Here is a 27,445-nt window from a genome sequence, read left to right as displayed (position 1 = left end):
CAATAAAACATCTTTAATGAAGAAAAGCGCCAATCACCCTAATTATTGAGATCTATATATCAGACTTTATGATGAGATAGCTGTAGCTGAAATAAGTCAGGAATGATACATATGGTTACCTAAAAAGAATTCAAGAAATAAAATCCACCACTGATTTATGACACAGTAAACTCATCACTCTGTGAGTGAGACCAGATCCTCAGATCTATAACTGTGTCCATTCCTCAAGACCCATTCCCAAGACCTTTCAAGCTACAGAAGACTTCTGTATGGATTTAAATTTATGCACAGGCTATAGGTAGAAAATTATTAAAACTTTTTAAAACCCTGGACCTTACAACAAATCTGAACATGTTGTGTGGGACAACTAAGAATGTATATAGCACCAAATGAGACAAGAATGCATATCCACATACAAAACTTAAAAGAGAAATTCATTATTACCATGAGGACTGTTAAATGAGATCTGAGTAACTGTACTTCCATGATGCCAAAGAGCCCCATGATAGAACAGAAAGAAGACTCACAAAATATTTTTCTGTGTTTCTCCATTCCTCTTTGCTTCTTTAATGTAAACATTAGGGTCATTATCAATGGTGTGAGCGTACCAAGAAATATTTTCCCAGATCAGTTTCTTCCTTATGATTTTGCTTATGAATGTACTTTTTATTAAAGCACCCAGGGCTGGCATCTGGAACATTGAGCACACACTATTTTCGAAACAAAGTTTTAATCTAAACTCTGATGATGTCCAGAAATGACCAGTCAAAAGAGGGCCACAAATAAAACTGGATAAAAATGAATACATCCTGAGGTGTAATAAATACAAAAGTTATGATTTTAAAATGTGATGTTGAAGATGCAATCAAGTCAAAGGGAAATCCAAAGACCAGAACCCAGATGACTAAGCATAAAAGAGAAGCTCACGTGCGCTTACAGGTTGTGCTACTAAGACGTGAGAGACACCACAGTTGTAACAAAGGTTGAAAACATCCTGGAAAACCTGAAAACTGCTTGAGGGAAGCACTAAGCATAATTTTTAATCCATAATTTCTCATGGATAGAAAAGTACATTTTTACCTGGTTAGAGTCTGGGCTTGAGATCTTATTAATAAATATACTTTAACTAGTATATTCATGTAAGTAAGAAACAGTGTTAGAAATAGTAGTTTACACCATTTTTATTAGAATGTGTTTGAACACACAGCTCAAACTTATTCTACTCACTATACTTTTAACATGATTTGGTGTGCGTGGAGTCCTCAAACCGTTCCCTTTACTTCAAAAGTGTTGTCCTTTCAGACTGTGACATTAATAGTAATAAATAAAAAAGTAAAAATAAAGAGAGTCCAAAACACTTGTGTGTGTTTTAGTTGCTCAGTCGGGTCCTACTCTTTGCGACCCCATGGACTGTAGCCTGCCACGCTCCTCTGTCCACAGAATTCTCCAGGCAAGAATACTGGAGTGGGTAGCCATTCCCTTCTCCAGGGAATCTTTCCCACCCAGGGATCGAACCCAGGTCTCCCGCACTGCAGGCAGATTCTTTACATCTGAGCCACCAGGGAAGCCCCAAAACACTTGACTGCAATGTAACTTAATATAGGTTGAAAACTTCATCAAAAAGTCACTGGTTTTTAAAATAGACTAAAAGCCAAAATAATGCACTAAATGCAAAAATAACTAGACTAAATGCCAAAATAATAATTAAAGAAATGCCAGCCAAATTACGGTCAAAAGTCTAATTTTTAAAATTCACTCTGGTGCTTGGACCAAATGAGTTTATAACCCTGATGGCAGTTAGGACATATATAGTGGGACAGAAAGAAACCCTTTCCATATTTCAATGTCAGCTCCTATGTTGGAACTGGCCAATTTTTAAGTGGTTTTTACTTAGTACTATTTTATGCCATATCTTTCAGAACAATTAGCACAGAATAACATATACATTCATATCTACTGGACTTTTCCAGTCAGTAGAAGATGCTTGCTTTGAGGATAAGGGCTGTTCTATATTCATCTTTAAATCCTCAAAGTTTAAATCAGCATCAATACACTGTAGTTACCCAATACATGACCAGTGAATTCAATCGGTAAGCTTTTGCTACCTGAATCTCACCTATACTTGACCAAATTATATAACATGCAAAGTGATCTTTGAACATGACTCAAGAAAACAAGTCAAAAAAAAGGTATCAGATGCCACAAAACTTACTCAGTTTACCAGCCTACCTGAATGAGAAACATGGAAGTACTTTATTGTAGGGGGGATGAAAGACAAGAAATGGAAGCCTGACACACCCTAACGCATCACTGAGCAGAACCCAGCAAGAGCACTCTTCATAAGATTATCATCCACAGAAACTACTTTGCCCAAACAGAAAAATATCCTATTTCTATGTTTCAGGGTTCAGGGGAAAAGAGAAGTCATTTAAAAAGAACAACAAACTTTTTATTTTCCTATATCTGAATTCGGCTCTAACTTTGCTGAATTTGCAAAGATAAAAGAATTTAATTTCAGGTGAATAGGGCTCTCAGTACCAAAAAAGCAACATGTTACTTTGTATTTTTTAAATCATTTGCTACATGTATGTAAATGTGTAATTTATAAAATCTTATAAAATCTATAAAATTATCACAGCAGAAACAAGTTTCTTACATAAAATAAATCAAAAATACCCAGAAATCACTTTGAAAACTGGTTAACTTTTGACTGACCTTCTAATTCATGTTTGCTCATTAGAACAACACTCTGCAATGTGTCTATGAAATTTGCTTAATAATTTTTTTCCATGAATACTGAATTTCTTTTCAAACCAAATTCCAGAAAACTATTTTATAACACTATGTTAAATTCCTTTTGTAAAATATATTCACTGATTAAGTATTTAAGAGTACCAGACTAAAAACATATAGACTATTCAGCAAGAAAAACAACTTCTTATGAAGAATGAATGATGATTGCTACTACTGCTGTACCAAAGGAATTAACAAATAATGAAATCAGTAACTGTTGTTATTAGACATTTCTATCCTGGATACACCAAACAGAAAGGAAGTTCTCTAACTATCAATTTCTAAACTAAGTTTGAGGCCAGTTTCGTCTTTGATTGTGACCTCACAGACGAAAACTGACAACCAGACCCAGCTCAGAGACTTTCTCATCTACCTTTTCTAAGATTGATAGAGGACAGTGTTCCAACCCCCCTCACTTCAAAAAGAAGATGATTTCTCTTTCAGGAGAAAGAAAAATTAGAGGTAATTCTTAGCTAGAAGTAGCCTCAAACAGTTCATTTGTAACCTTTTGGAATGTGGTCCTAAAAGCAGGTATGCAGAGAACAAGCCCAGGAGACGGTGGCACTGCAGACAGGCATTCTAAGCCTTGCACAGTCACTTGCTAGCTGTGTGACTTCCAACAAATGACTTAACCTGAGACTTGGTTTCCTCGTCATTAAAACAGGGTTACCTCTCATCAGAAAGCTGTTATGAAAAATAAAGTAGTAAAAATAAAACTTACACTTCATAAGGAGGCTCTCAGTCCAAATACCTTTCTCCCAAAGGGTCCAGCTCAGTGGTCGAGTTCGACTGCAAATTATCTTCCTCCCTTCCTCCCAAAGTGAAATACTATTTGGGCTACCCTTCTAAAAACTGCATTTAATTTTCCCTTAAATATATGTGAAACCATGTAATCATGCTACCACTCTAAAAAACAAAAATGACTGGATAAGGAATTTACTTCATAAAAACAACAGGTGCCTTTATTTCACGTAGCCGTGCTAACGGCACCTAATAACTGTTCCTAAAAGACTATGTAAGGGACTGTGTAAGTCTCAAATTCATAATTGACAACTTCATTATATGTAGTGATGAATACTAAAAGGACTCAAAAGCTACAAATAAATCTTTAAAATCAAATAATGGTAAAAAAAAAAAAGTTCAATCCCACATTCCCATTCTCAGACATTTCTAGGCAGTATCACAGATGCACATTAGTGAATATAACTGGCTGAGAGAAACAGGACAGAGAAAAAGGGGGAGAGAAGGAGGAGAGAAAAGGAAGAACAGAAGGGAGAGAGAGAAAAAATAATAACTTCAGTAACACAAAATATAATCCAAGTTTGACAGTTGGATGTAGAGAATTATTTTCTCATTTTGTTCCATGCTCCACCACATTCTCTTTGCAGTCAATGAGAACTCTACACTTGGGTGAGTTTTGAGAGGCTCACCAAAAGCTGAAAAACAACTCAGCAATTTTTAATATTAAAAGATTCAGGACTGCTAATAAGACTCCCTCTGAATGACTCAATCTGTAGCTTTCCCACATCAAAGGATGTAGTCGAATCAACAAATAAGAAGACTTTCTTTAGCCATTAATAGTTTTAATCTAACAAATGAAGATTAAGTCTTGGCCTAACAGTAGTTCAGACACAGCTACTACTTTATTCCTAGAGAGTCATATAGACTCTCACTTCATACTTTTCAATTTTATAGTGCTTTTTTATAGGAAATTAGAAGTACAGATAAAAGATTCAGCATTTCACAGTTAATTATTAAAAATAAAGATACCTAGGACCTCTATAAAATACAACCCAGGAACATTCTCACCTGAGAGGAAACCAAATTTGCAGAAAACACTTTCACTTTTACCTTTCTGACTGAAGGAAAGAAACATTCAAGTAGCAGAGTAATAAAGGAAATATAATTCCTTCATGAAACTTCTCCTAAGAGTAAACCGTAATGAAAGTAATCTAAGTTTTGTTCACTGTTATAAGCAATGTTCAACAAGGTACAAGTTTCAAAAGTTACAGCTATAAGTGTGTGTTTGTTTAATAAAATAAAAACTACAACAACCAAAAAAGAATCACAATGTCAAAATGAATGGATGAGGTTCAGCTAGTGTGCATGTGACTGTGCATGTGTGTGTGTCTAAGCTTTCCTTACCCACAAGCCTTTCACTCTGCTCAATGCAGGAGGCACAAATGATATTATGCACTACCATTTTGTTTCCTTGTCTTGATAACCTCTGATGCCTTCCACATTTATATTTGAAGCCAAGGGTTTCAACAGACAGATAGTCTGAGTTAATATATGATGTTAACACGGCTTCCATGATCTATCCCCTTGCAATGAACTCAAAATGTTCAGATGATCAATGATCAAAATTAGCAAAAGGATTTTCATTGAGCTAAATGAGTAGGAATACCCTATATTTTCACTTTGTGAACTAAGGAAGTTAATACAATAAGATCACAATCCCTTATATGAAACCCTTAGGTCCAAGTACACATCAGATTTTTTGTGGGCTTTAAAAAGATCAGATTGAGCATATTGCATGTTTTATGTAACATTCATAGCTCAATTTAGGTTAGTACCTCATAACGCACCATACTACTACTTACAGCAAAATATGTGAATATTCTAAGTGGGCTTTAAAAACTATTTTAAACAGGCCCATGACAATCTGGGTCAGGTTTTGACATCAAGTGAGTTTTAATGTCAAACTTTTGGAAAAACAAAAACATTACTTTTTCAGAGGTATTTTTAGATACAAGATTGCAAATATATATCCAATACCACTCCAGATCAAGATACAGTTTACTAATTTATTAGAGATGAAAAAGTATGGCAAATTAAAATTCAGCAAAGTAAGATGTTCCTGGCAAATACATCCTTAAAAGCCAGGGAACATCTGGGTGGTTCAGTTGTCAGGACTCTGCCTTCTCACTACTGAAGGCCCGAGTTCAATCACTGGTCAGCAAAGTAAGATCCCAGAAGCTGCAGGGTGCAGCCAAAAAAAAAAAAAAACCCTAGAAAGTTAGGAAATACAAAGGTTATTTCATTTTAATTTATTCAAATAAATTAAATGAACATTGAGACTACTTAAAAATCAATGTAGGTGTTAGAGGCAATGAGTATTCAAATTTGAGAACCATAGTACTAATAGTCTTTGGTACTTCCCTTGCATTTAACAACAGGGTGCATATCCCCAGGCTTTTGATTTTCATACTGTTCAAGATTTCAGGGATTTAGGGTATTTCCCATCCATCCTCTCTCTAGTTTGTCTCTCTTTTCGATTGAAGTGCCATTTTGTATGATATAATTTGTTATGAACTTTGGATATAATGCTCCTCAATCTTCATGCCTTGACACAAACATGTTGTAACTGGTTGTGAAGAGTGCCCCCAAGTAATTAGTTATGAAAAATTAATGTACCACAGTTTAAAGGATTTTACAAGTATATATATGGGTGTATTCAAGATTTTCATCATAATAACATCACTCTTGTTTATTTTCTGACAGACTTTACTGAAAGGGAAAGAAATGGCTTTATCACACTGTGAACTACCTATATAGTCAACTGCATAATTTATCTATGTCTATCACCAAAGAATCATAGAGTCCCATATGAAAACATCAGTCGCATGCGTCTGGGTAGAAAGTTTGAGGAATGATGCTCTAAGACATTCTAGGATGCATCAAAGTCACCTGAGAGAAAGTCCAATGCTGTCAACTAACCATTCTGAATGGTGTCCTGTCCTGCGCTCTATCTTTTTTTAAAGAGGTACGAGAATCATTCCCCAAACTTCAAGAAGCACTGTACTTAAATGTGGCATGCCTCAGCTGTTTTTTTCTTTTCTTCCCTTCTGGTTATTCTTATTTCCTTCAGTAATAACTTGCTTGTCCAGCACCTCACATTCAGTTAAAAATGCACCACTGCTTCATGATACTAGAGTTGAAAAAAACTGAAATGCACGGCCTTGAAAAACTTCAAACTTGGTGGGAGTTGGAGTGAGATGAGATATAACTATAAAAACATATCCTATTGAGTACTGTCTGTGGATAAGGGTCATTATAGACCTTATTGTCTTATGTAATTCTCGTTCTGCTGTATGGTAAATATTAAGATGCCCTTTTGCACATATAATAATGGAAGTTTATTCTGTGTCCATATAAGCCCAAAGTCCCTCAGCTTATAAACTAGAGAGCCATCAAGAGTGAAACCCAGGGCTCTTCAGCTGCAAAGCCTCTGCTTCCTATTCTATACCTGCTACAATGGAACATCTATGGAGGGGATAAGGGTCCTCTGAGTATTGTAAACATGCTGACTGAAATACAGCCATACAATCTTGAAGCTCCGGAAGAGAGACCTCTGTAGTCAATAAACTCTAACTCCATATTCAAGTACGTAACGCCCATTCAATCTTTATCCATCAGTCCCTTAAATGAGAATTCCTCCAAGAGTATCAGGGGACCTCACAGCTGCTTCAGAATCACCAGCAGTATTAGTTAAAATGCAGATTCCAAGGCCCTACCCTAGATACACTGAATCAGAATATGAAGATGAGGGCTGGGGATTTCTATATTTTGCAAGCATACCGGTGTTTTTTTTAATTTAAGTCATAAAATAAATTTCATGAATGACACTCTGTCTTTTAATAAAATAGTTTGGAACAGATTAGGTTTATAAAGGTTAGACAGGAATAGGAAATTATCAGAGCACTGCTCTTAGTACTGTTTCAAGAAACTTTTGTTCCAGGTTTTATATGTGTATTGGAATACAAAAAGTATTTCTTACCACAAGTCTCAAAAACATTTGAGAAATTCAGTTGTTTTAAGCAACTTTTATCCCCATTCTTATTTGCTCTTTCAAATAAGTTATTGATCATTTATTTAATTATTCCCTTTACAAAATATCCAAACTTGTGTCTTTTTCAGGATCTCAGTTATTTCAATCCAGGAGTTTCTGTTTTATTCCCTGATCTTTTCACCCAAGGGCTATATTTAACTACTGGTTTAATTATTTAATCAATATTTTACAATACTTTTCACTTTTCTAAGATTTCCTAAACTGCAATTCATTCTTAATTTTACTTTATATTTTATACAGCCTCCTCACGATCTGAAGTTATTTCACTCTATCTAGATCCTTGAACTGATATATTTTTAACTTATTAAACTTATATTTTGGAAGGTGTGTCAGTGTTTCATGGTCTATACTTAATCCTTTAAATCTTTCATTCCCTTACTCTTTCATTCTCTGTTTATATACACTTTTTAGACAGAATTCTTTATTGGCTTGTCTTCTCTTGCATTTCTGTTGTGTAATTGGTACTTATTTCAATTCTCACCTTATCTTTTCCTTTGAAAGAAAAAAAAGGAAAACAATCCCTATTAACACATGAGGATTTTCTGGATATATCTTTACAGTTTTACAATGATGTCCTGGCATTTCAAGAAACTGTAATTGCCTTCTAAGGGATAATATGAACACATACGAATGTTGAGAAGCTAAATGCAAAAGGTGCTCTCCTCAGGTATGACTTAAAATATAGAAATCTCTACAGTTCGACACAGTGTGTTGCGACTGCCCTTGAGGTAGTACAAGCTCACGGATGGAACTATAGTCACAGAATCTTCAAGATGGAAGAACGTCCATTCAATATTTAGCCTTAGTTTTTACTACCTTCAGAGCAGTGTTTCTCAAAGTATGGCCTGAGGACCGCTTGCATCCAATTTACTTGGGGCATGTAATAAAAATGAAGGGGTGAAACTACAATGTTTTTATAATTTGGGTCTGTTTTCATTTCATAGTGAGAGGAAGGCTGATTAAAAATACAGAAGATACCAGTCAGACCTATTTTAAAAGGTGCCCTTGGTAAGGAAATGTTAAAAACAAGGTGGACCTCAAACTACAAGTTCAAGAAAAGTGTCTTCTTCTTAAGCTAAATACCTGTTTAAGCTTAAATTTTAAAATATATTCCACACTGGTGGTGATGCGACATGCCAAATTAATTGCCTATATTTAGTAATTCAGAACATTTAAAAATACAATTTTAAACATTTCTGCACTCTTGCGATGGACTAGTAATTCCAGGGATTTCTTTTAGTATAGCAAAAACAGCCATATCTATAGTGAGGCTATTTTCAAAAACTTCTTTTAATAGGGTTGAACTGTGAAGTCTTTACCACTTCTATTAAAGACTTCTAATATTAAAGTAATTGATATTCATGGTAGGATCCCAGTAAAAATATGGCCCTTGCTTTAACCACATTCTTTATGAAATGTTGGAAAACATAAACCATAAGTATATTGACTGATGATTAATAATTAGAAATTACATCTGTAATTTTACTGAAAAATATGGCTTTATAAAAACTTTAGCTGATGAATTAGACTTTCATGAGCTGTGCCACATTATTTTAAGGCCGTTGGTCCTTTAACTATACACAAAAAACGTTATCAATTACATAGTTACTTACAGCACAAGCAAGCCATAATTATATATTCATCCTCACTTTCACTCAGAGCTATGTTTTAAATTCAATGTCTAAACAAATCTGTCTCAATGGATGAAGTATAAAGAACAAATCTATAAGGTCAAAGGTCCTACATACTTTTCAAGTTGTACAGCAGAGCTAGATATACATTAAAAGCAGAGCTACTTCACAAACTCATAAACCTGGAACTTTTTTTTCAATTTGGATATAAAAATCAAGATGGATATTAAAAAAAAGAAAGTGTCAAAATTGCAAAGTTCTATTAGTATCTAAGACCCTAGAGGAAGATTCTTCCTAAAACTGCCATAATACATACAAAGATGTACCACTAAGAAATAACATAGATGAACCCCTCTTTCAATAAATGTGAAATGCAAATTAAGATTTCCATTTCAGAATTTAATAAGAGGTATGCAGAATAATAAAATAGGAGGTTTGAAAACTCTTGGCCATATAGAAGCAAAACCCGTATCTAAAATCTTATCTTGAAAAATTAAGCCGTATAAACCAAGCCAAATAACTTGTATTTCATTGTCAGTGTGACTTTTTCAAATCACTACTTCAAGTTTTACACTATAAAAACTACTCTGACTTCAAAGACCAAGACTTTGCTTGAAAATATTGTTTTAATGAAGCAGTTATTTGATATCTCAAACAAATGCAAGAACTCATCAGATTGCTTTTATTCTGGAAATTGCTGATTCCCATTTTAAATTCTGAATTGGTAAAACACATTTCCATGGGGAAAGAACTAACATTAAAAGTTTGCGACAGTGAACAAAATAATGTGCCTCACATGTATAAATGTGCTGTTCTTTAGTAATCAGGAATGCATTTTGAATACTCTTGCCATATGTTCAAAAATGAAAAACTTCTCTTGCAAACAAGCTTAAAAAAAAAAAAATCAAAGAGGCTGAAATCCCATATTTCAGTGTGCACTAAATTCATCTTACAGACCCATCTCATTCTGACTGTTATGCATGTGACGTATTAGAAGGCTCTCCTAACTATCTGAAATAACAAGATATTTTACATTCCATTAAAGAAAGCTGGATACAGAGCTTCTGTTATATATCATCTAAAGTTCTCAGCAATGTCAAAGTATACTTTGCTACCATACAGAAAAACTACCAGAAAAGCTTGGTCTTCAAATTCAATTTCTCTCAATATTAAGACAATCTTTTGGTGACACACAGTATTACAGCAAGTCACGGAACAAAACAAAAGAAGGTCCCTTTTCTTTTTCTTTTATGGAAAACTGAATTCAAGTTCATTTTCATTCACAAAATACAGTCTGTCTTCATTATGATACTATTACAAAGCACCAAAACTGATTTACATAATTTGTATGACCAGTTTTCTTAAATTATCAGCAATTTAAGAATACCTGAGGTGTTTCTCGCAGTGGAGGAGCAAAATTACACGTTGGTTTTCTGAAGTTCGGGCTTACCACGCTGCTTTCAAATGTTAAACCCTCAGTTTTCACCTAGAGGGCTACTTCTCAAAAACAAACTTTTTAGGCACTTACTGTCCCACGTTATTTCACCAACTTTTCCAATTAGGGGCACAGATCTGAAAAGAGTACTTAGCAACAGATTTCAAAGTTGCTATTTTTCACATCACAGACTGTCAAGATATACCCAATTTCTCCAAATTTAGAAGTTTTGAAGCAAATTCAATGCATTAGGACAGTTATTTGCTTCTGAATCAAGCTGATATACTAAATGCTAGATTTACCACACTGCCCAGTCCACCTTCCCTACTACAAGGGTAACTGTCATAAACAGCACAAGTTCCCAAGAAAAGAGTGCCCAGAAAAAAGTAAACAAATGTCAGATACTGTTATTTAGAGAGGTCTTCTGGGCAATGCTTCCTTGGGTTTTTTAATAATTCTCTCCACTCACAAGTTACAATCTTTCTACAATATTATCTAGCATCAAATTCCCTAGGCCTTCAACTCTATGCAAAATTTCATTATGAAATAAAAAGAGAAAATAAGTATTCAAATGACACTTGCAGAAAAACATTCAACGGACATTTAAACTATGTTAAAATAATAATACCCATAGCCGAATTCTAAATACTAAAAATCTGCTATGGGAAACTCAATGAGACAAGATTTCTGGGGTGCTACCAGCCCAAAAAGGCATCTTCTGACGTGTACAGTAAGGACCCTTAGGTCATTACTAATATCAGCTAGCTTCCCTATATGAAGAGTTTGCATACTTACTCAGGAAGGCAAGTGGAAAGTACACAGAGAGGAAGATGAACTGCGGCAAAGCCTCTGTCATATGATAGTGACCTATAAAGTATCAAATAAAGGTACATCATCAGTATGATATAGCTTTACAGTTGAGGGCGAACTCCTGCAACATCTACGAAGGAAGGACCCCGAAACCCAGGAGGCCCGCTCCCCACCAACCACTCCTTCTCGCCATCCCCACCCCTACGTGCTGTGGGGCAATTAAGGGAAAGAGCTCCCAGTTTTCCAAGGGCAGAGGCTGAGGGTAGCCCAGTTGGCATTCTAGGGTGTCTCCAGCACACTTTCACCCTACTCCCGGTAATGTACAAGGCAGAAAGTTGATCAATTCTGCACACCCCAAACCCACGCCGTGATCATTTATCAACTTGCACAAGTGATCGCCGTCCCCAGGAGAAATGCACCAGGAACCAAATCATGGCAATCGACAGGCAGTCCGAGTCTCCCAGTGCTCAGAAGCCGGCCGGAGGTGGCAAGGCGACGGCAGCGGGTCCAGGTAGCGCAGCCCTCAGCCCTGCAGACCTGGGCGGCCACATATGTCGCCCAAACGCCCGGCCCCGGTCACAATCCCGAGATTAGAGATCGGAACCGAGCGGGGAACACATTCGCCAGAGCCCCCGGTGTCTAGTGCAGGGCCACCAGGTCGGGGTGGGGGGAGATGGGAAACGGAGAGGGAGGAAGGGAGCGAGGGATCCCACCCCGGCTTTGTTGCTGGTCACCATCAAGTTTGCATCTTAGTACAAAATGTCGATCTTACAGGCTGACAAGACAGAGGCAGAGGGAGAAAGAGAAAGGGAATAGAGTCCATCTTGCTTTGGGGAAGAGGGGCGAGAAAAAAATGAAGTGTAAATCCCACACTCCGGGCGTAAAAGTCTGCTAAACACCTTTCCATAACGGAGAAGCAACGAGTGGGGTGGCCCCGTCGCCGTGCCCGCTCGAACTGGCGGCGGTCTGGGCAGAAAACACCTCCCTCTCCTCGTCTTCCTCCTCCTTCCCCTCCTCCTCCTCCCTCTCCTCCTCCTCCCGCGGGCCCCGGCGAAGATCCCGCCGCCACCGCTGCTGCCTCCGCTGCCCCCCGGGGAGGCACGGCCGCCCGGCCCAGCGCTGCCATTCCGGGCTTGGACCGCGCGGCGCGCGTGGGGCGGGAGCTGGGTGGCCGCGCGGGGACATTCGCACCGGGGACCCCCTGCGCCCCCTCGCCGCGGGCTGGCTACAAAAGTCATGCGAGCAGAGGTGGCGGCGGCGCGCATAAGAGGGGGCGCGCGTGGGGGGGCCTCCCACGCCGCGAGTGGGCAACCCCAAGGGATGGCGAAGAACGCCCCTCCCCGCGCGGGGAAAGTACCCCAGTCCCCGGCAGCCCGGCGTCCGCGGCCGGGAGACTAGAACTGGACGTGTCATTAGCAGGACAGGCAATGGTTTCAAAGCCCCAGGCCAATGACCATTAGCAGAGGCAGAGCTCGCTCCGTCCCCATCCCCCACCACCTCCACCCACCTTCCTCTTCGTACCCCCCCCCACCTCCACCCCACCTCACGAAACTTTTCAACGAGATCCACCTGGACTAATTTGTCCTCAGACAGTTAAAATACTGACTAGACCCTACACACCGGGAGAGAAGGGGAATGCACGTTTTATTTTCCTTTCTACAGAAAGGAAAGCAAAAAATAGCTTCTCTCTCCGTCTCTCTCTCCCCCCCCCCCTCCTCTGTCGTACATGTTGTGTCTTAGCTTTTTGCATCGTTTCGTTTTACCTTCCTCATTTAGCTGAAATGATCGTGGATATTTCACACATAAACGTGTTCTAGATTCTTGGATTCAGGGTCCTTGTAAATTACAGGACTCACGTTAAGTTTCATACAATACCAAAAAATAAAAAATAATAATAATAATACATCTCTGAGGGTGAGCGAGCGAGACGAGGTGGAGGAGGAAAAGAAACCTCGAGTCTGATTTCGGTAATTTACTAGCGACCCGAATCGCAGCAAATAACAGTGTAACACGAGTGTGGCTTAAGGGGCTCGGGAGCTCTTTCTAGAGCCATCGACCCCATCCCCGGATAAAGGATCTGCAAGTTTTCTGTCATCGCGACCATGCAATGCCATAACTTACCTTCAGAAATAAGACTTTAAACAGCCAAGGCCTTCCTCCTCCCCTCCACCACCACCCCCAGCTTCGCTCCCTCCACCTTAAACTTATTGACACAACATAATCCCACATTCAAGCAAAATCCTGACACAGCCTCCCTCCTCCTCTTCCCCCTCCTCTCTTCCCTCGCGTTCTCTCGTTCTCTCTCTCTCCCGTTCTCTCCGATTCTCTCTCTCTCTTGCCCTCCCTCCCCCCCGCCGGCTTTCCCTCCCTCTTCTCTCTCCCCTACTCCCTCACCCTCTTCCCCCTCTCCCCCTATTCTTCCTCCTAGCCACTCTGGCACTAAAACAGCACTTTCTCTACTCGCCGCGCATTTGGTTAGGGGTGGGGGGGTGAGAGGGCACCGATCTCCGGGGCCGGAACACCCAGATCCCAACTCTCCAGATGAACTGTTCCCGGTCACCGACGCACTCGAAACGTTCAATCAATCCACTGAGGGCTGGCTGCTCGTACCTTCCTCCCTTGCCCCGACTCCCCAGGCCCCACCTCCCCGGCAGCCGAGCCCAAGCTGGGCTCCACGTACTTTCGCCGAGATGAAGTTTGGGGCTCCCCGGGCGGCCACGAGCCGCCCGCCGGCGTGAGGGCTCTGTTGTTGTTTTCCTCGGGCTGCTCCTGCCCGCGCCCCGGCTCCCGTGCCCCTCTCGGGCGGCGCTGCCTGTGTGCCGAGAGGTGCTGGTTGCAAACGCAGCCTGGCACCGGCTGGCCTACTACTCCCCAGCCCGGCCCCCAGCCTCCCGCCCGCAGGGCACTGCCTCCGCGCCCCCCACCCGCCGCCGGCGCGGCCGCCGCGACCCTCGCCCCCGACCTCTCCAGACCCAAAGTTTTGGCGGAGGGGGAAAGTGCCCAGGGAGCGGGCCGGCTGGCGGCGGCTCCGGACGCGCGGGGTTCCCTCCGTCTTCCTCAAGTCCAGCCTACCGGCTGCCGCCGCCGCCGCCGCCGCTGCTCCTGCCGCGGAGTCCTTGGGGCTGCAGCCCGGCGGCTCTCAAGTGAGTAGGAAAACAGAAAGTGCGGAGAGAGCGCCCGAGAAGGGCTGGGGATGGGGGGCGCTTACCTCGCGGGCTCGCCGGGCGCGAGGGCGTGTGTGTGGCTCGCCCTCAGTGGCCAGTCAGGGGTTCTCTATGGGAAAGTGGAGAGGAGCTCGCGGAGCCGCTCTGCCTCCGCTTCACTGTACACTGCTCCACATACAGTACATGCAACCCGGAGAGACTGAAAACACTCATTTTATATAAGGCAGCCTGCCATTGGCCCGCTCCGTGACGGACAGGCCGCGCGACCAAACAGAAGGCCCGTTACACCCAAACACACGCACACATACACACATTTTACAGAGACACACAAAGATCATCACATTTTCTATTTTCTAATGTTCGGGACCTGTAGACAGTAGGAGAGGACAGGTAGAGAGGCCCAGCAGAGTGGGTTGAGAGGGAAAAACCCTGTCTGCACCAAGTTGCAAGGCTTGAAATTGGTGTCCTTTTGACTTGGGAGGGTTATAGTAATAAACTACAACTCCACTGGATATGGAAGTGAGGGTTTGTTTTTTTTTTTTTTTTAATCGTTGCCTTGTGGTGCCCCATGGAAGAGGCGTGCATTGTGTTATGATTTTACAGCATGACCTGGCTAACAAGTGGCCAGGAAAACCTTTATCAGCTTGGATTTCTTTTGTCAATGGGTTAGCTATCACATAGGCCAAAATAGTCCAAGATAAGTTTATTAGGACGGTAATGGATTGAGGTTGTTAAAGCTTCATTCGTAGGTAAATTGAGAAAAATCAACACAACAATACACAGAAACAAAGATAATCATTTTGCTGAAACAGCCACTCTACTTCTAGCTGGTCAGAGGACTGCAGATCACCTGTGTGCACATACAAACAGTGCTGTAAAGTAGAGTAAGTCATGAAAGGTTGACTATTGACCCTTTTCCTTAAAAATAGACCTTTTGAGTCAATATATGCAAGATTTATATTTTGCATATTATAGACATATGATATTTACACTACATATTTCACATCATATATGAGCATTTTGGGTGACTTTGGGAGATGGTGAACCCAAGGACTTTGCCTTCTGATTTTTATTTTTTCCTATGATGTGTCTTTGACAGATATATATTTGACAGTCCTATATAAGCAAGTCAACAGGTTGCTGGGAAAACACCATAGCTGGAAACTATGAGAAATAAATTCTAGACCCAACTCTTAAACTCACTGAACAATATTGAGCGATTAATTTAGCCCCTCTAATGCTCAGATTTAGTTTGGGATTTTGTTTTCATTTTTTTTCTTTTTTAAGTTACAGTAAGAACCTTCTCCCTAAATGTTCCTTCACTAAATGTTTATTCAGCATTTACTGTGTACCAGGCATTATCATAGGCTCTAGATGTTTCCTTAAGGTTCTTTCTGATTTAAGAGTCTGTGAATTATTCTTAACACAAACATTTTGAAGATTAAATAAACACCACGATTTTATGGCCTAGATGTGTAGCTTTAAAACTTAAAGGAAAGCTGGATAAAAGAACTTACTTCAAATCCCTCTTTATTTCTTTATGTTATCTTGAGATTTTTCTCTCACATCCATAAAGTTATCGAATGAGTGTGTATGTACGCGTGTGTGAAAGAATGGGAACCAGAACAGATACAGAGAAATTAAATTTGTAAAGTTTAGAAAACAAGCAGTGGTATTTGGAAATGTGATGTTTTGCTTCTTTTTTAAAGGAAAATAATTTTTAAAAGGGGGAAGTATATAAAATAGCAATCTAAACCAATGATGTTAAAGATTATATTAATGATGCTCTGCATTTAGTTGATGGAAGGAACAAATTGTGCTTTATCCACACTGCACACTGCTTTGAGATGGGTGCTAAGTATGATTATCTCTATTTTATCATAAGAGAAATGGGACTGTTCAAGATAGCACAGAATACCAGTGACAAAGGAACTTAAACCCAGGACTCTTAATACCCAACACCGATTTTGAATAACTTGATAGTCCTTCCTTCCAAATGACAAGCTTCAGGGACAAGAGGCAGATAGAAGTGATAGAGGAAAACCCAGAAAAACTTTCTCAGGATTTCACTGTCCTGTTTTTTGAAGAGAAAAAGAGAAAAAAAAAAAAAAACCACAAGTTGCTATATTTAATTGCTGAGTGAAGTGTTGTGAATTATTTGCTAGTATATTTAAGTTATGAAAAATATGAAAGACCAGCCCACTCCCCACCCCTACCCTCAACCCCAAGTATAGGAAAACATTCTTCATTTCTTTATGGTCGCAAAGTTGGTGTGTTTTGTTTTTTGTTTTTTTTTTTTGGTTGAAGTATAATTAGCTTAGCAGAATTATTTAGAGCTACATTTTCAAACTTTTAGCTCACATGTTATCAGTAAAATGAGTGAGTACCCTCGATATATGTATATTTCTGTATACATTTTAAAAATGTACCACTGCATGGATATATTATTTATTTTTATGAAACATACATTCATAAAAACTAAATGAAAAAGCATGAGATAAAAATGAAAGTTAAGGGAATTCTCTGGCAGTTCCGTGTTTAGGACTCGGTGCTTTTACTGCCCAGCCTGTTCAATCTCTGGTCGGGGAACTAGGATCCCGCAAGCCGCATGGCATGGCGAAAAATAAACAAGAGTTTTAACATTTTCTCTCCACACTCCTATCATATAGTCTTAGCAACATGCCCCAGGGTTTTTGTATTCAAGTTTGGAGACCTCTGACAGTACAACGTGCTAACTGATCAGGACGGATGCAAAAGAAGTAGATAGAAATGACTGGTTGCAAGTCATTATTGGAAATGACTACTGGAAAACTAATGGGTCCACAGAAACTTTAGGTTCAGATATTGGCACATTTTTTAACATCTGATGTATTGGTGGTGTATTTAGGCATTATGTGTAAGTAAAAGTCATCATTCAGTATTCTCTTGCAGATCATTTATTGAGAAGGATTCATGTACTAGGTAGGTCCCAAGCACACCAGAATTTTGGAAAAGGAAAATTGCCTGTTCCTAGAAATGACAAAATAGAATTCCAGTCTTCTGTAAGATAGGTAAAGCCTTGCCAAGAAGGCTTAAACTGAATGTTATATAGTATTGTACCATTTAGGAAATACTTTTTAGAATTTTAATTATTTTATTTAAAAATAAATATCAAGAAATTTTAAATGTCAGTAGTGCCCCAAACTTAAAAATATGGAAAATCATAACTTTCAGGGACTTTAATTTTTATAATATAAAATTGCAAATATAAAAACAACTGTTGATTTCCTGAGTAAAATGGCATTAAAAAGTGTCTGCAGGAAAGGGTTTTTCCTTTCTTGCTTTCACATTTTGATGAGCAATCCCAGGTTGAGCTCATGGTTAGTATATTCATCCTTCTCATGGCCTTTACTATCCATATTCTTAATTTTATTTAGTATGAATCCTTTGTTGTAAGCCACATAAAATAATTTGGGGGGAGTAAATTTAAATGTGTGTGTAAATGTACACATACAAGTGTTTATGTGTACATGTGATACATCTATAAACAACCTTTTCTTTCCTTACTTTACATTATTTCTTTATTCAATCCCTATTCAAAATCTTGGAAAAATTCCTTGGTCACTCCAAGACTCAGTTTCCTTGTTTGTAAATTAGGGATAATAAGAGTAACCATAAGTGAAACAATCCATATAAAATGCTTAAACCTGGAAGATACTAAATATTTAATAACTATTGTTTTTCTTTGTCTTTCACACATATAAGCCAATTACAGCTGCTTTACAGAAACTTTGCTAAGACTTAACCCTGACATCAAACGGAGTTTATAGAACCTATTACAACTTACTTGCCCAGGGTTTGCAGTTTCCTTTTAGCCTGCGTTCTACTAATTCCAGCATCTCTGCACCAAAGGGATGTCAGCCTGATACCAGGATAAAGCAAACATCCTATTGGGTAGCCATTATTAAGCACCTAAAAAGGCAAATTTGTAATAAATCACTCTTTGAAACAAGCCTTGTTTTGTACACTGAAACTCTAGCTAGTTGCAGAAGTGAGGGTCTGCCTTACATAACAATTTTTGACTTGTTCTTGACCTTGCTGAGCTTCACTTTTTTTCCTCTTATAAGAGAAAAATAGAGAAAATTGCATATCTTTCCCCAAGGCCAATGCAAGGGGACTAAAAACTAGAACTCGGATAGTTGGGCCACTTCTCAGCACTGATGCAAATGCTCATAATCTTGAAGAGAACCAGCTTCTACTGGATCCCAGCAGAGCTGGAGATAGAAAGAGAGGAAAACACCCTGCTTTCCTAGAGCAGTGCTAGCCAAAGTATCCTGAAATTCCCTCTCTCCTGTGATCTTCTGTATCATTTCATCTATATTACTATTAAGGCGTTCAAATACCTTACCTTGTATTATGTTATTTGTATATCAATAGAGATCTTAGTTTGATGACAAACACCTTGAAGAAAATGATGATGTCTCATTCATCATTTTGTTTTCCAGGTGGTTAGCACAATACCCTGTACATTGTCTAAAATGTAACAGTAACTCAACAAAGATTTGTAAAACAAATGAACAAACAAATAAAGCAAAAACAAACAAATAAAAGGACTGTGAATTTTAAAAAGGATCAGAGAGAATAGGGATGAGACGGGTGCTAGAGAATGTTGGGTGTCCCAGGCATATGGTGACCAGAATGTATGTTATAGTCATCATGGTTATTCCTGCGTAGTGTTTAAATTTTCTCAAGCACCTTTATATTTGAACTAGCTTGTCATACTCACTAAAATCCATGTGAGGTAGGTGAGACAAATAGAGGGAAGTTCTTTTAAAGATGAAAAAAATGAATCAGGGAAAGGTTAAATGATTCTTTCAATATTATATAGCTAGTAGTAGCACTGGGGTAGTACTAAGGTTCTAGATACCTAGTTCTGCAAGCTTTCTGCCCTAGGTAGGAGAGAGGGGAAAGGGGAGTCACCAAGGAGTCACTTAAGGACCATACCATAAAAACAGATCTCTAAGTAGACAATGATTTTACACTAATGGTTTTGATAATAAAGTCAGTAAGCACTAGCATTAGCATCAGCCAGCCCTTCTAGCCACCATCTCATTAGAAGCTTCAGCAACATCCCAAACAGGGAAGGTATTCTATGATACATCCAACTCTTTGGAACTCCTTTCTTCCCAAGCCAATCGATTTCATCTTCTGTTGGTTTTGAGCACTACAGAATTCTTCTGGATCTTTAACATACCTTTTCTCCTCTAAGTGTTATCCACTGTTCCTTTTTCAGTTCCCTTGTTACTACATAGAACAATCTAACCCCTTTTTCATGTACCATTTGAATTATGTGAAACAGCACTCATGACCGCTTCCTGCCTTGAGTCGTGCCTTTTCCAGGCAGTCTCAGTTCTTTAAATCATTCTTCCTGTTCCTGATTCCTGGTCTTCTCTCAAACCCTGCCTATTGTCTTTGTCAGTTTACTCCTTCAAGTGGGCTGTCCAGAGCAGGTAGGGGCTGAGGCAGTGTGCAGTACAGCATGACCATGGCTCCCTTCTCTTTGAAACAAAATTTCTATTACTGCAGCCTAACAGGGAACTCTCTTCTTTGGCAGTCACATCTCTCTGCTGACTGTTACTGTGCTTCTTCTCAAAAAACAAACTTTTGTTGAAATGTGGGCTGATAAGCCACGTCTCCTCCATTCTATTATATAATTTATTTGGGGGAAACTGAGGCATAAGCCTTTATAACCCCACTGTTATATAGTGGTTAAGATTCAAGGCTTTGAAGTTGAAACAACGTGAGTTCAGGGCTTGGCTCCAGCAGTTACTAATTCATGTGGACAAATTTTATAATCTGTCTTCAGTTCTTTATGTGTATAGGGAAAGGTAATATGTTACTCATAAAGTTATTGAAAGGATTTGATAAAAATAATGTATGTAAAATCCTTAAAACAGCGTTTCATGTAACTATTCAATAAATGCTAAAGTTTTCTTTTTTCTCTAGCTGATGACATTCAGCCCAGAATTCCATTTTGCCAATATCTTTTTGTATGCTGATTGTTTTATTCAACATATTTGCTATTGTCTCACCATCCTTTGTTCTTTCACAAATTTCATGCCTTCTTTACATTTTCCAAGTCGTTTTTAAAAGTATTTTCTAAGGCAGATACCAGAGCACTTTACCTACCTAGGTAAAGGAAAGTGAAGTCGCTCAGTTGTGTCTGACTCTTTGTGACCCCATGGACTGTAGCCTACCAGGCTCCTCTGTCCATGGGATTTTCTAGGCAAGAATACTGGAGTGGGTTGCCATTTCCTTCTGCAGGTAAACATTGATCTTAATTAGCACTGCTATGGCCATGGCTGTTGAACCTGTGATGTAGAGTCACCTAATTTCACCTAAATTTTAAAAAATTAAACCTGTGGATTCTCTGGTGGTCTAGTGGTTAGGATTTGGCACTTTCACTGCCATGGCCTGGGTTCAGTCCCTGGCTGGGGAACTGAGATCCTTCTCAGCCTCTTCAAAAAATTTAAACCTAAAGAAATTTATAAAGAATAATATAAAATAGCAATCATATAGGAGGTTTATTACAACTTAACATATTATTATATTGCCTCAGATTTCTTTTTAAACAATAAAACATTGAAGCCCCCTTCCCTGGTCCAGTGACTCTCCAGCTCTCCCAGAGGTGACCATTATTTTGTAATTTCACTCTCATCCGATCCATATTTTTTGCATCCCACTCATGAAAATATCTAATGTGGCTTTGTCAAAAGGCTTTATAAAATTTTTATTCACTAATGTTATCAGAGAGGAGTTCTTTGATGGGTAGAATATACTGTGGTGGTGGTGGTTTAGTTGCTAAATCATGTCCCATTCTTGCGACCCCAAGGACAGAGGAGACTGGCAGGCTATAGTCCATGGGATTCTCCAGGCAAGAATACTGGAGTGGGTTGCCATTTCCTAATTCTGGTTAATCAAAACAAAAAGAGAAAATTATGGAATGATATGAGAAGGCTCTTAGAAATAATGTATGTAAAATACTTAAAACAGTGCTTTCATATAACTATTCAGTAAATGGTAAAGTTTTCTTTTTAACTGTACTGTGAAAGTAAAAAAAAAAAAAAGCTGCAGAACCAGATCTCAGAAGCCAGGGGCACTGTCAACTCCAGGGACTGAGATCACTTTTGGTGACAATATTGTCATTATGATAAATTTGCTCAAACTTTTTTCCATCCTCTTTTCTTTATGCCACGAAAGAGAGTGAAATGGAAGGATCCACTTGTCTATACCCAAATTGTATGCTTATTCTTTGTTCAGAGTAGAAGTGGATGCTTTGCTTAACTCTCTCATCAAGATTGCGTGGTTCCTGGAGGAGGGGGCAGTGGTGGAGGCAGCAGGGGGCTGAGTTAGAACAGAATTATTTAGATGGATGCACTGTGTTGAATAGGTGATGGCAACCCACTCCAGTACTCTTGCCTGTAGAATCCCATGGACAGAGGAGCCTGATAGGCTGCAGTCCATGGTGTCGCAAAGAGTCGTGTCCGACTGAGTGACTTCACTTTCACTTTTCACTTTCATGCATTGGAGAAGGAAATGGCAACCCACTCCAGTGTTCTTGCCTGGAGAATCCCAGGGATTGGGGAGCCTGGTGGGCTGCCGTCTATGGGGTCACACAGAGTCGGACACGACTGATGCGACTTAGCAGTGTGTTGAATGGCATCACCTACTCAATGGACATGAGTTTGAACAAACTCTGGGAGATAGTGAAGGACAGGGAAGCCTGGCCTAGCGTGCTGCAGTCCATGGGGTCCCAAAGAGTCAGACAAGACTGAGTGACTGAACAACAACAAATGTGTTGGTAACATTCTGCTTCTTGGTGGACTCAGGGGTGTTCATTTATAACTTACATAGATGTTACATTATTCTTTATTTTGTATCAAATATATTTTGAAAAGAAAACTTTAAAAACAATGATAGGAAAAAAAAGATTCATACAAAAAAGGCTATTAGCCTTCTCCAAAGTAAAACTGGAGTACTACTGAAAAAAGAAGGCAAATAGATCCTAGTCAGATGAAAATAAGAGATTTATAACATCTCCAACTGCCACAGTGCAACTGAGCTATCAGTTTATTAACCTTGTTACAAAAGAAAAATAGGCTTAGGCTAGTCTTAGGAACTCCATGCTGGCTTCTAGCCATTACTTGGTCCTTTTTTTTTTGAGTATACACAGATCTTTCCTTCTTTTTGCCTATCTTAGATTTCATTTTGTTCCAAGGATCATAAAGCCACTGAGATAAGCTTTAAAAAAAGGGAACTTAATTGTGCAAATATTGGGGTCTGTCACAGAACTCAAGGGCAGTAAGTATAATCCGGTGGAAACAAAAGCACGTGGCCTCCATTGCTGTCCATGCCACCGGGAGAGGGGAGAGGACCTGCCTAGAATGGAGGGCTGTTCTTTCGGTGTTTGTAGGCAGAAATCAATCTCTAAAGGGAGGACAGGGATGGGAGGATATAAGGGGCATTCTACTACATAGCACTTTCTAGAATATTATCTAGGCTCAATGTCTCATTTACTACCCTGTAATTTGCAGAATCCACCTATTTCCCACTAATCCCAAGAAATTTAACTATAGGGCGTTTATGGGCTGATTTTATACCCACATATATTTAGAAATAAAGTATTTCTTTCAATTTTGTTTATTTATTTGTTTTATCCCTTGACTCATTCCAGAAAGATTTCTGTTAGTCCCACAACAGTGCAAACTTAGCTGCACATCTTCTCAAGACTCTCAAGTATTATTCAATAGAGCTTGGAAATATAAACACATTTAGAGTGCCTAGGTGATCTCTCAAATTTTGTTAAACTTATTTTTTACTTCCTAGATTCTACAGCAATCTACTCAAACTAGCTAAAGAAAGTCTCAGTCGCTCGGTCACGTCCAACGCTTTGCAATCCCATGAACTGTACCCCACCAGGCTCCTCTATCCATGGAATTCTCCAGGCAAGAATACTGGAGTGGGTTGCCACTCCCTTCTCCAGGGGGTCTTCCTGACCCAGGGATCAAACCCAGGTCTCCTGCATTGCAGGCAGATGCTTTACCATCTGAGCCACCAGGGAAGCCCAGCTAAAGAAAGGGAAGATTTATTAGAATCACTACACATGTAAAGTTACGGCAAAGAACAACCAACAGAACAGAACAACAACCCTAAACCCCAAACGAAGTGAGATTATCACGGCTCATAGATAGGCAATAGGCCAAGGACATTTTCTGAAATTACAGTTACAACGTGGGAAGTACAGCTTGTGAGAAAAGTTGCTTTTCCTTGAAGTGGGATGGGACAGACAAGAGAGGCACACAATTGAGGAGCTAACTAAAACAATGACGTTTTGAAGTAATGGAGATAAAACCTAAGGAGGAGGGGGAGCTTGCATTCAATGATGGCTTTCATGTGAATTTATTTTGGGGCTCACCCTCACCATATGGAGTTACTGATAAAAAAAAACAAATCTATTGAGGATGGCTGACCAGAAAGAATGGTTTTAAAAGAACAATGTGACAATGCCCAGGAAAATACATTAAATATGTTACCTGAAATCCAGCTGAAGTCTTTACAGTGGAGGAGTCAACTCCAGGTTTTAGGACTACGATTTAGCTATTTGGAAAGGGATGTTTTCCTTTACCATCATTTGACACTTTCTCTTACAATACCATCTTCTTCACTCAAAAACAAAACTTTCTAACCTGTTGGATTGCTAAAGTGCTCTTTTCAAATATCAGATTGACTGTTACAAGTCTTAAAGTACTGACCTTTGGCCAGTGCTATTTGAGAGAAGGGGAAATGAAATGAGTAACTTTGCTTGTCAGAGTGTAGAAGGAGAGACATAGTTAAGGAAAGAAAGATGGAAAGAAATAGGAAGGGAAGGAAGAAAAATATATTCTAAGAGAAGTTTTGCTGGGATGACTTCAAAAGTCACCCAGCCTTGGCTCTGACTTTGCATTTATTTTTTTTTTCTTTTTTTTTTAATTTTATTTTATTTTTAAACTTTACATAACTGTATTAGTTTTGCCAAATATCAAAATGAATCCGCCACAGGTATACATACGCTCCCCATCCTGAACCCTCCTCCCTCCTCCCTCCCCATTCCATCCCTCTGGGTCGTCCCAGTGCACCAGCCCCAAGCATTTAGATGTGATCTGAGTAGGAGTTGGAGAGGGGGAAGAAATAAACATAAAAGAAACCTTTCCTTAAGTAGATTTCAGCAACATCTGGGTCCCCAACATCAGACCGAGGGATAAGGGTCTCTCTGCCCTCTAAGTCCTCAGCTGCTCCAGAGGTAACAAAGTCAGTGGCTGTAGCAAGACAAGGCCTCCTTTGTTGTACACCTTTGAAGATCTGTATCTTCCTGCTGCTGCTGCTGCTGCTGCTAAGTCACTTCAGTCGTGTCCGACTCTCTACACTGTAGCTGCTCAGTAGAATCCTGTTTCTCCTCCGCAGTCTTACTTGTTCTGTTCACAAGAGAAAAGCAGGCACCAGAAAGCATTCACTTTTTCATCCCCGCATCACTCTGTCCAGTCTTCCCTTCCCAACTTAAAGGCTGTATCTGCCTTCACCAACTGGAATTGTCTCTGGCACTCCAAAAGAGGAAGAGCCAACAATTTAACAGGTGTCACAAAGTGATGAGTAGAGAGGAGCTGGTCCAGATTCTTGGTGATCATCTGCAAGACCAGTGGCTTTTCAATCCTAAGTGAAGTAAAGAAGAATGAGGCATCTACTAAAGTTCACACTATTCTCCTAGTGAGGTTGGAAGAAAGAAACAAGCTCTAGGAGCCACTAAGTATCATGGGTCACTCATTAATGCCAATCATGGGCATTCATTAATTCATTCAACAACATTTATTAAGTGCTTTCTCTGTGCCAGGTACTGTGGTTATTGTAAGAGATACCCAATAGATGTAGTCCATGCTAATGGGGGCTTCCCATTAAAATGCGCTAAAGTGGCACAGTGGTAAAGATTCTGCCTGGCAATGCAGGAGACACAAGAGACATGGGTTTGATCCCTGGGTTGGGAAGATCCCCTGGAGTAGACAATGGCAACCTGCTCTGTATTCTTGCCTGGAAAATTCCATGGACTGAGGAACCTATCATGTTTTAAAGAGTTGGGCACAACTGAGAAACTGAGCCAACACACACCAATGGAGCTTATGGTCCAGCAGCAGAGATGGAAGTGATATACAACATAATACAAAATGTTCCTTGGAATTAGGGACGGAGGCAGAGCAAGCCAGTTTCCAGTGATGGAGGAATCTAAAAGTAGAGGAGCAATGCAGGGTCTGAGGGTACTGAAGTTTTAACTGTTTTAAAGAGTAAAGAGGCTTTCCTTAGCTAAGGAAAAAGGCTGGATTATGGGATCTTTAGATTCTTAGATTGGCTTTGTGTTCTATGTAGAAAAGACTACCACTTTGGGTCATGTCCTTTTATGATTTTTGTGGTCACTATTATTCTTTTAAAACTCTAGAGTTTGTGTGTAGTAGTGAGTGATAGGGAGAGATTATTTTGTTTGTTTCAAAAATTTCAGTAAGAGGCTAAATGTACTACTAGTATTCAGAAAAAAAGAAGTTTAAGTATTAGTGGCTATAAGAAGATATTTCAGAAAATATGACACAATGGAAGTTTCAGGTGGTGGCTATACTGAACAAAAAAGTTTATGTGCTGGCAACAAGAATGACCATTTCCATAATTAAAGCCTGTCTGGTAAGAATGGCAATCACTGGATATTGATGTAGATTTTAGTTTGTGTCTATATGTTGGAGAGGTGTAATTAAAGCTTGATTTTATGTCATTTCTTATGAAATAGACCTGTTACTCTACAGGGGTGGTGTACATTTGGTAAGGTATGCAATTTGTATTGATATTTGCTTTATCTGTGCATGTTCATGGACACAGATTTCCAGTGGAGACAGAGTTGCTTAGAGCTTAAGAGCTGCTGCTTCTGGAGTCAGAAAGATCTGAATTCAAACATTGGTTCTGCTATTTACTTGTTATGTGACTTTGGATAAACTTAAAAAAATTTTTTTTTCTTTTTTGAGGAAACTTTGGTTTGTAACGTTACATAAATTTTATGTGTGCAACATTGTATTTATACTTCTGTAGATACTACAGCACACTCACCACCAAAAATTTTGTTTCTATCCATTGGGCAAACTTTTTAAACCTACTAAGCCTTAGTCCTCCATTTCATAAACTGTAAGATGAGGTTTATAATGGTTCCTACCTGTTAGGCTTATTGTGAGAATCAAACAAGATGTTGAATATTAAAACAGTCTCTGACAATAAATAGTGGCTCTATTTTAAGTGTGGCTTGTCATATAGTGTTTTGTGTCCAGTGATATAGAGCCCTGGAAGATAAATAGAAGTTTTATACTCTGAGGATGATAGTTAAAATACTTGAGAGATTTGAGAGGACCATTCTTGAAAGATTGCTAAAATTTAATACAGTAGCACAGTAATTACAATGGATAGAATGGACTGAATATTTCCCTCTGTTTTCTTTACAAAAGCTAGTGATGTTCACAGTTATTTAGATAACCTTGGAGAATTTCAAAGAATTTATGCTCTTCTGACTTGACTCATTTAGCTTTCTTAATATGTCTGTAGTCGAACAAGAACTCACTTTTAGCTCCAAGTCACCCTTGCATCCTTAGGAGAAGGCAATGGCGACCCACTCCAATACTCTTGCCTGGAAAATCCCATAGACAGAGGAGCCTGGTAGGCTGCA

General features: G+C 39.3%; 1 protein-coding gene across 15 annotated transcripts in view; it reads right to left on the bottom strand.

Moving 5' to 3' along the window:
* Positions 1-14,886, bottom strand: part of BBX (BBX high mobility group box domain containing) — a 295,350-nt gene extending 280,464 nt beyond the window's left edge. For 12 of the 15 annotated variants that reach the window (XM_025283397.2, XM_025283378.2, XM_025283443.2 and 9 more), the window contains exons 1-2: positions 14,730-14,886; positions 11,507-11,578 (exon numbers count right to left, since the gene is read on the bottom strand). The gene's annotated coding sequence lies outside the window, so the exon portion shown is untranslated. Of the gene's footprint in view, positions 1-11,506; positions 11,579-13,642; positions 13,667-14,201; positions 14,361-14,729 lie in introns of those variants that run through there. The other 3 variants (XM_044941501.2, XM_025283389.3, XM_025283403.2) reach the window with 3 other exon arrangements.
* Positions 14,887-27,445: the final 12,559 nt, after the last annotated feature.

Source organism: Bubalus bubalis, chromosome 1 (genome assembly GCF_019923935.1).
Source record: "Bubalus bubalis isolate 160015118507 breed Murrah chromosome 1, NDDB_SH_1, whole genome shotgun sequence".
NCBI classification, from domain to species: domain Eukaryota; kingdom Metazoa; phylum Chordata; class Mammalia; order Artiodactyla; family Bovidae; genus Bubalus; species Bubalus bubalis.
This window is presented reverse-complemented; position numbering and strand designations above follow the sequence as displayed.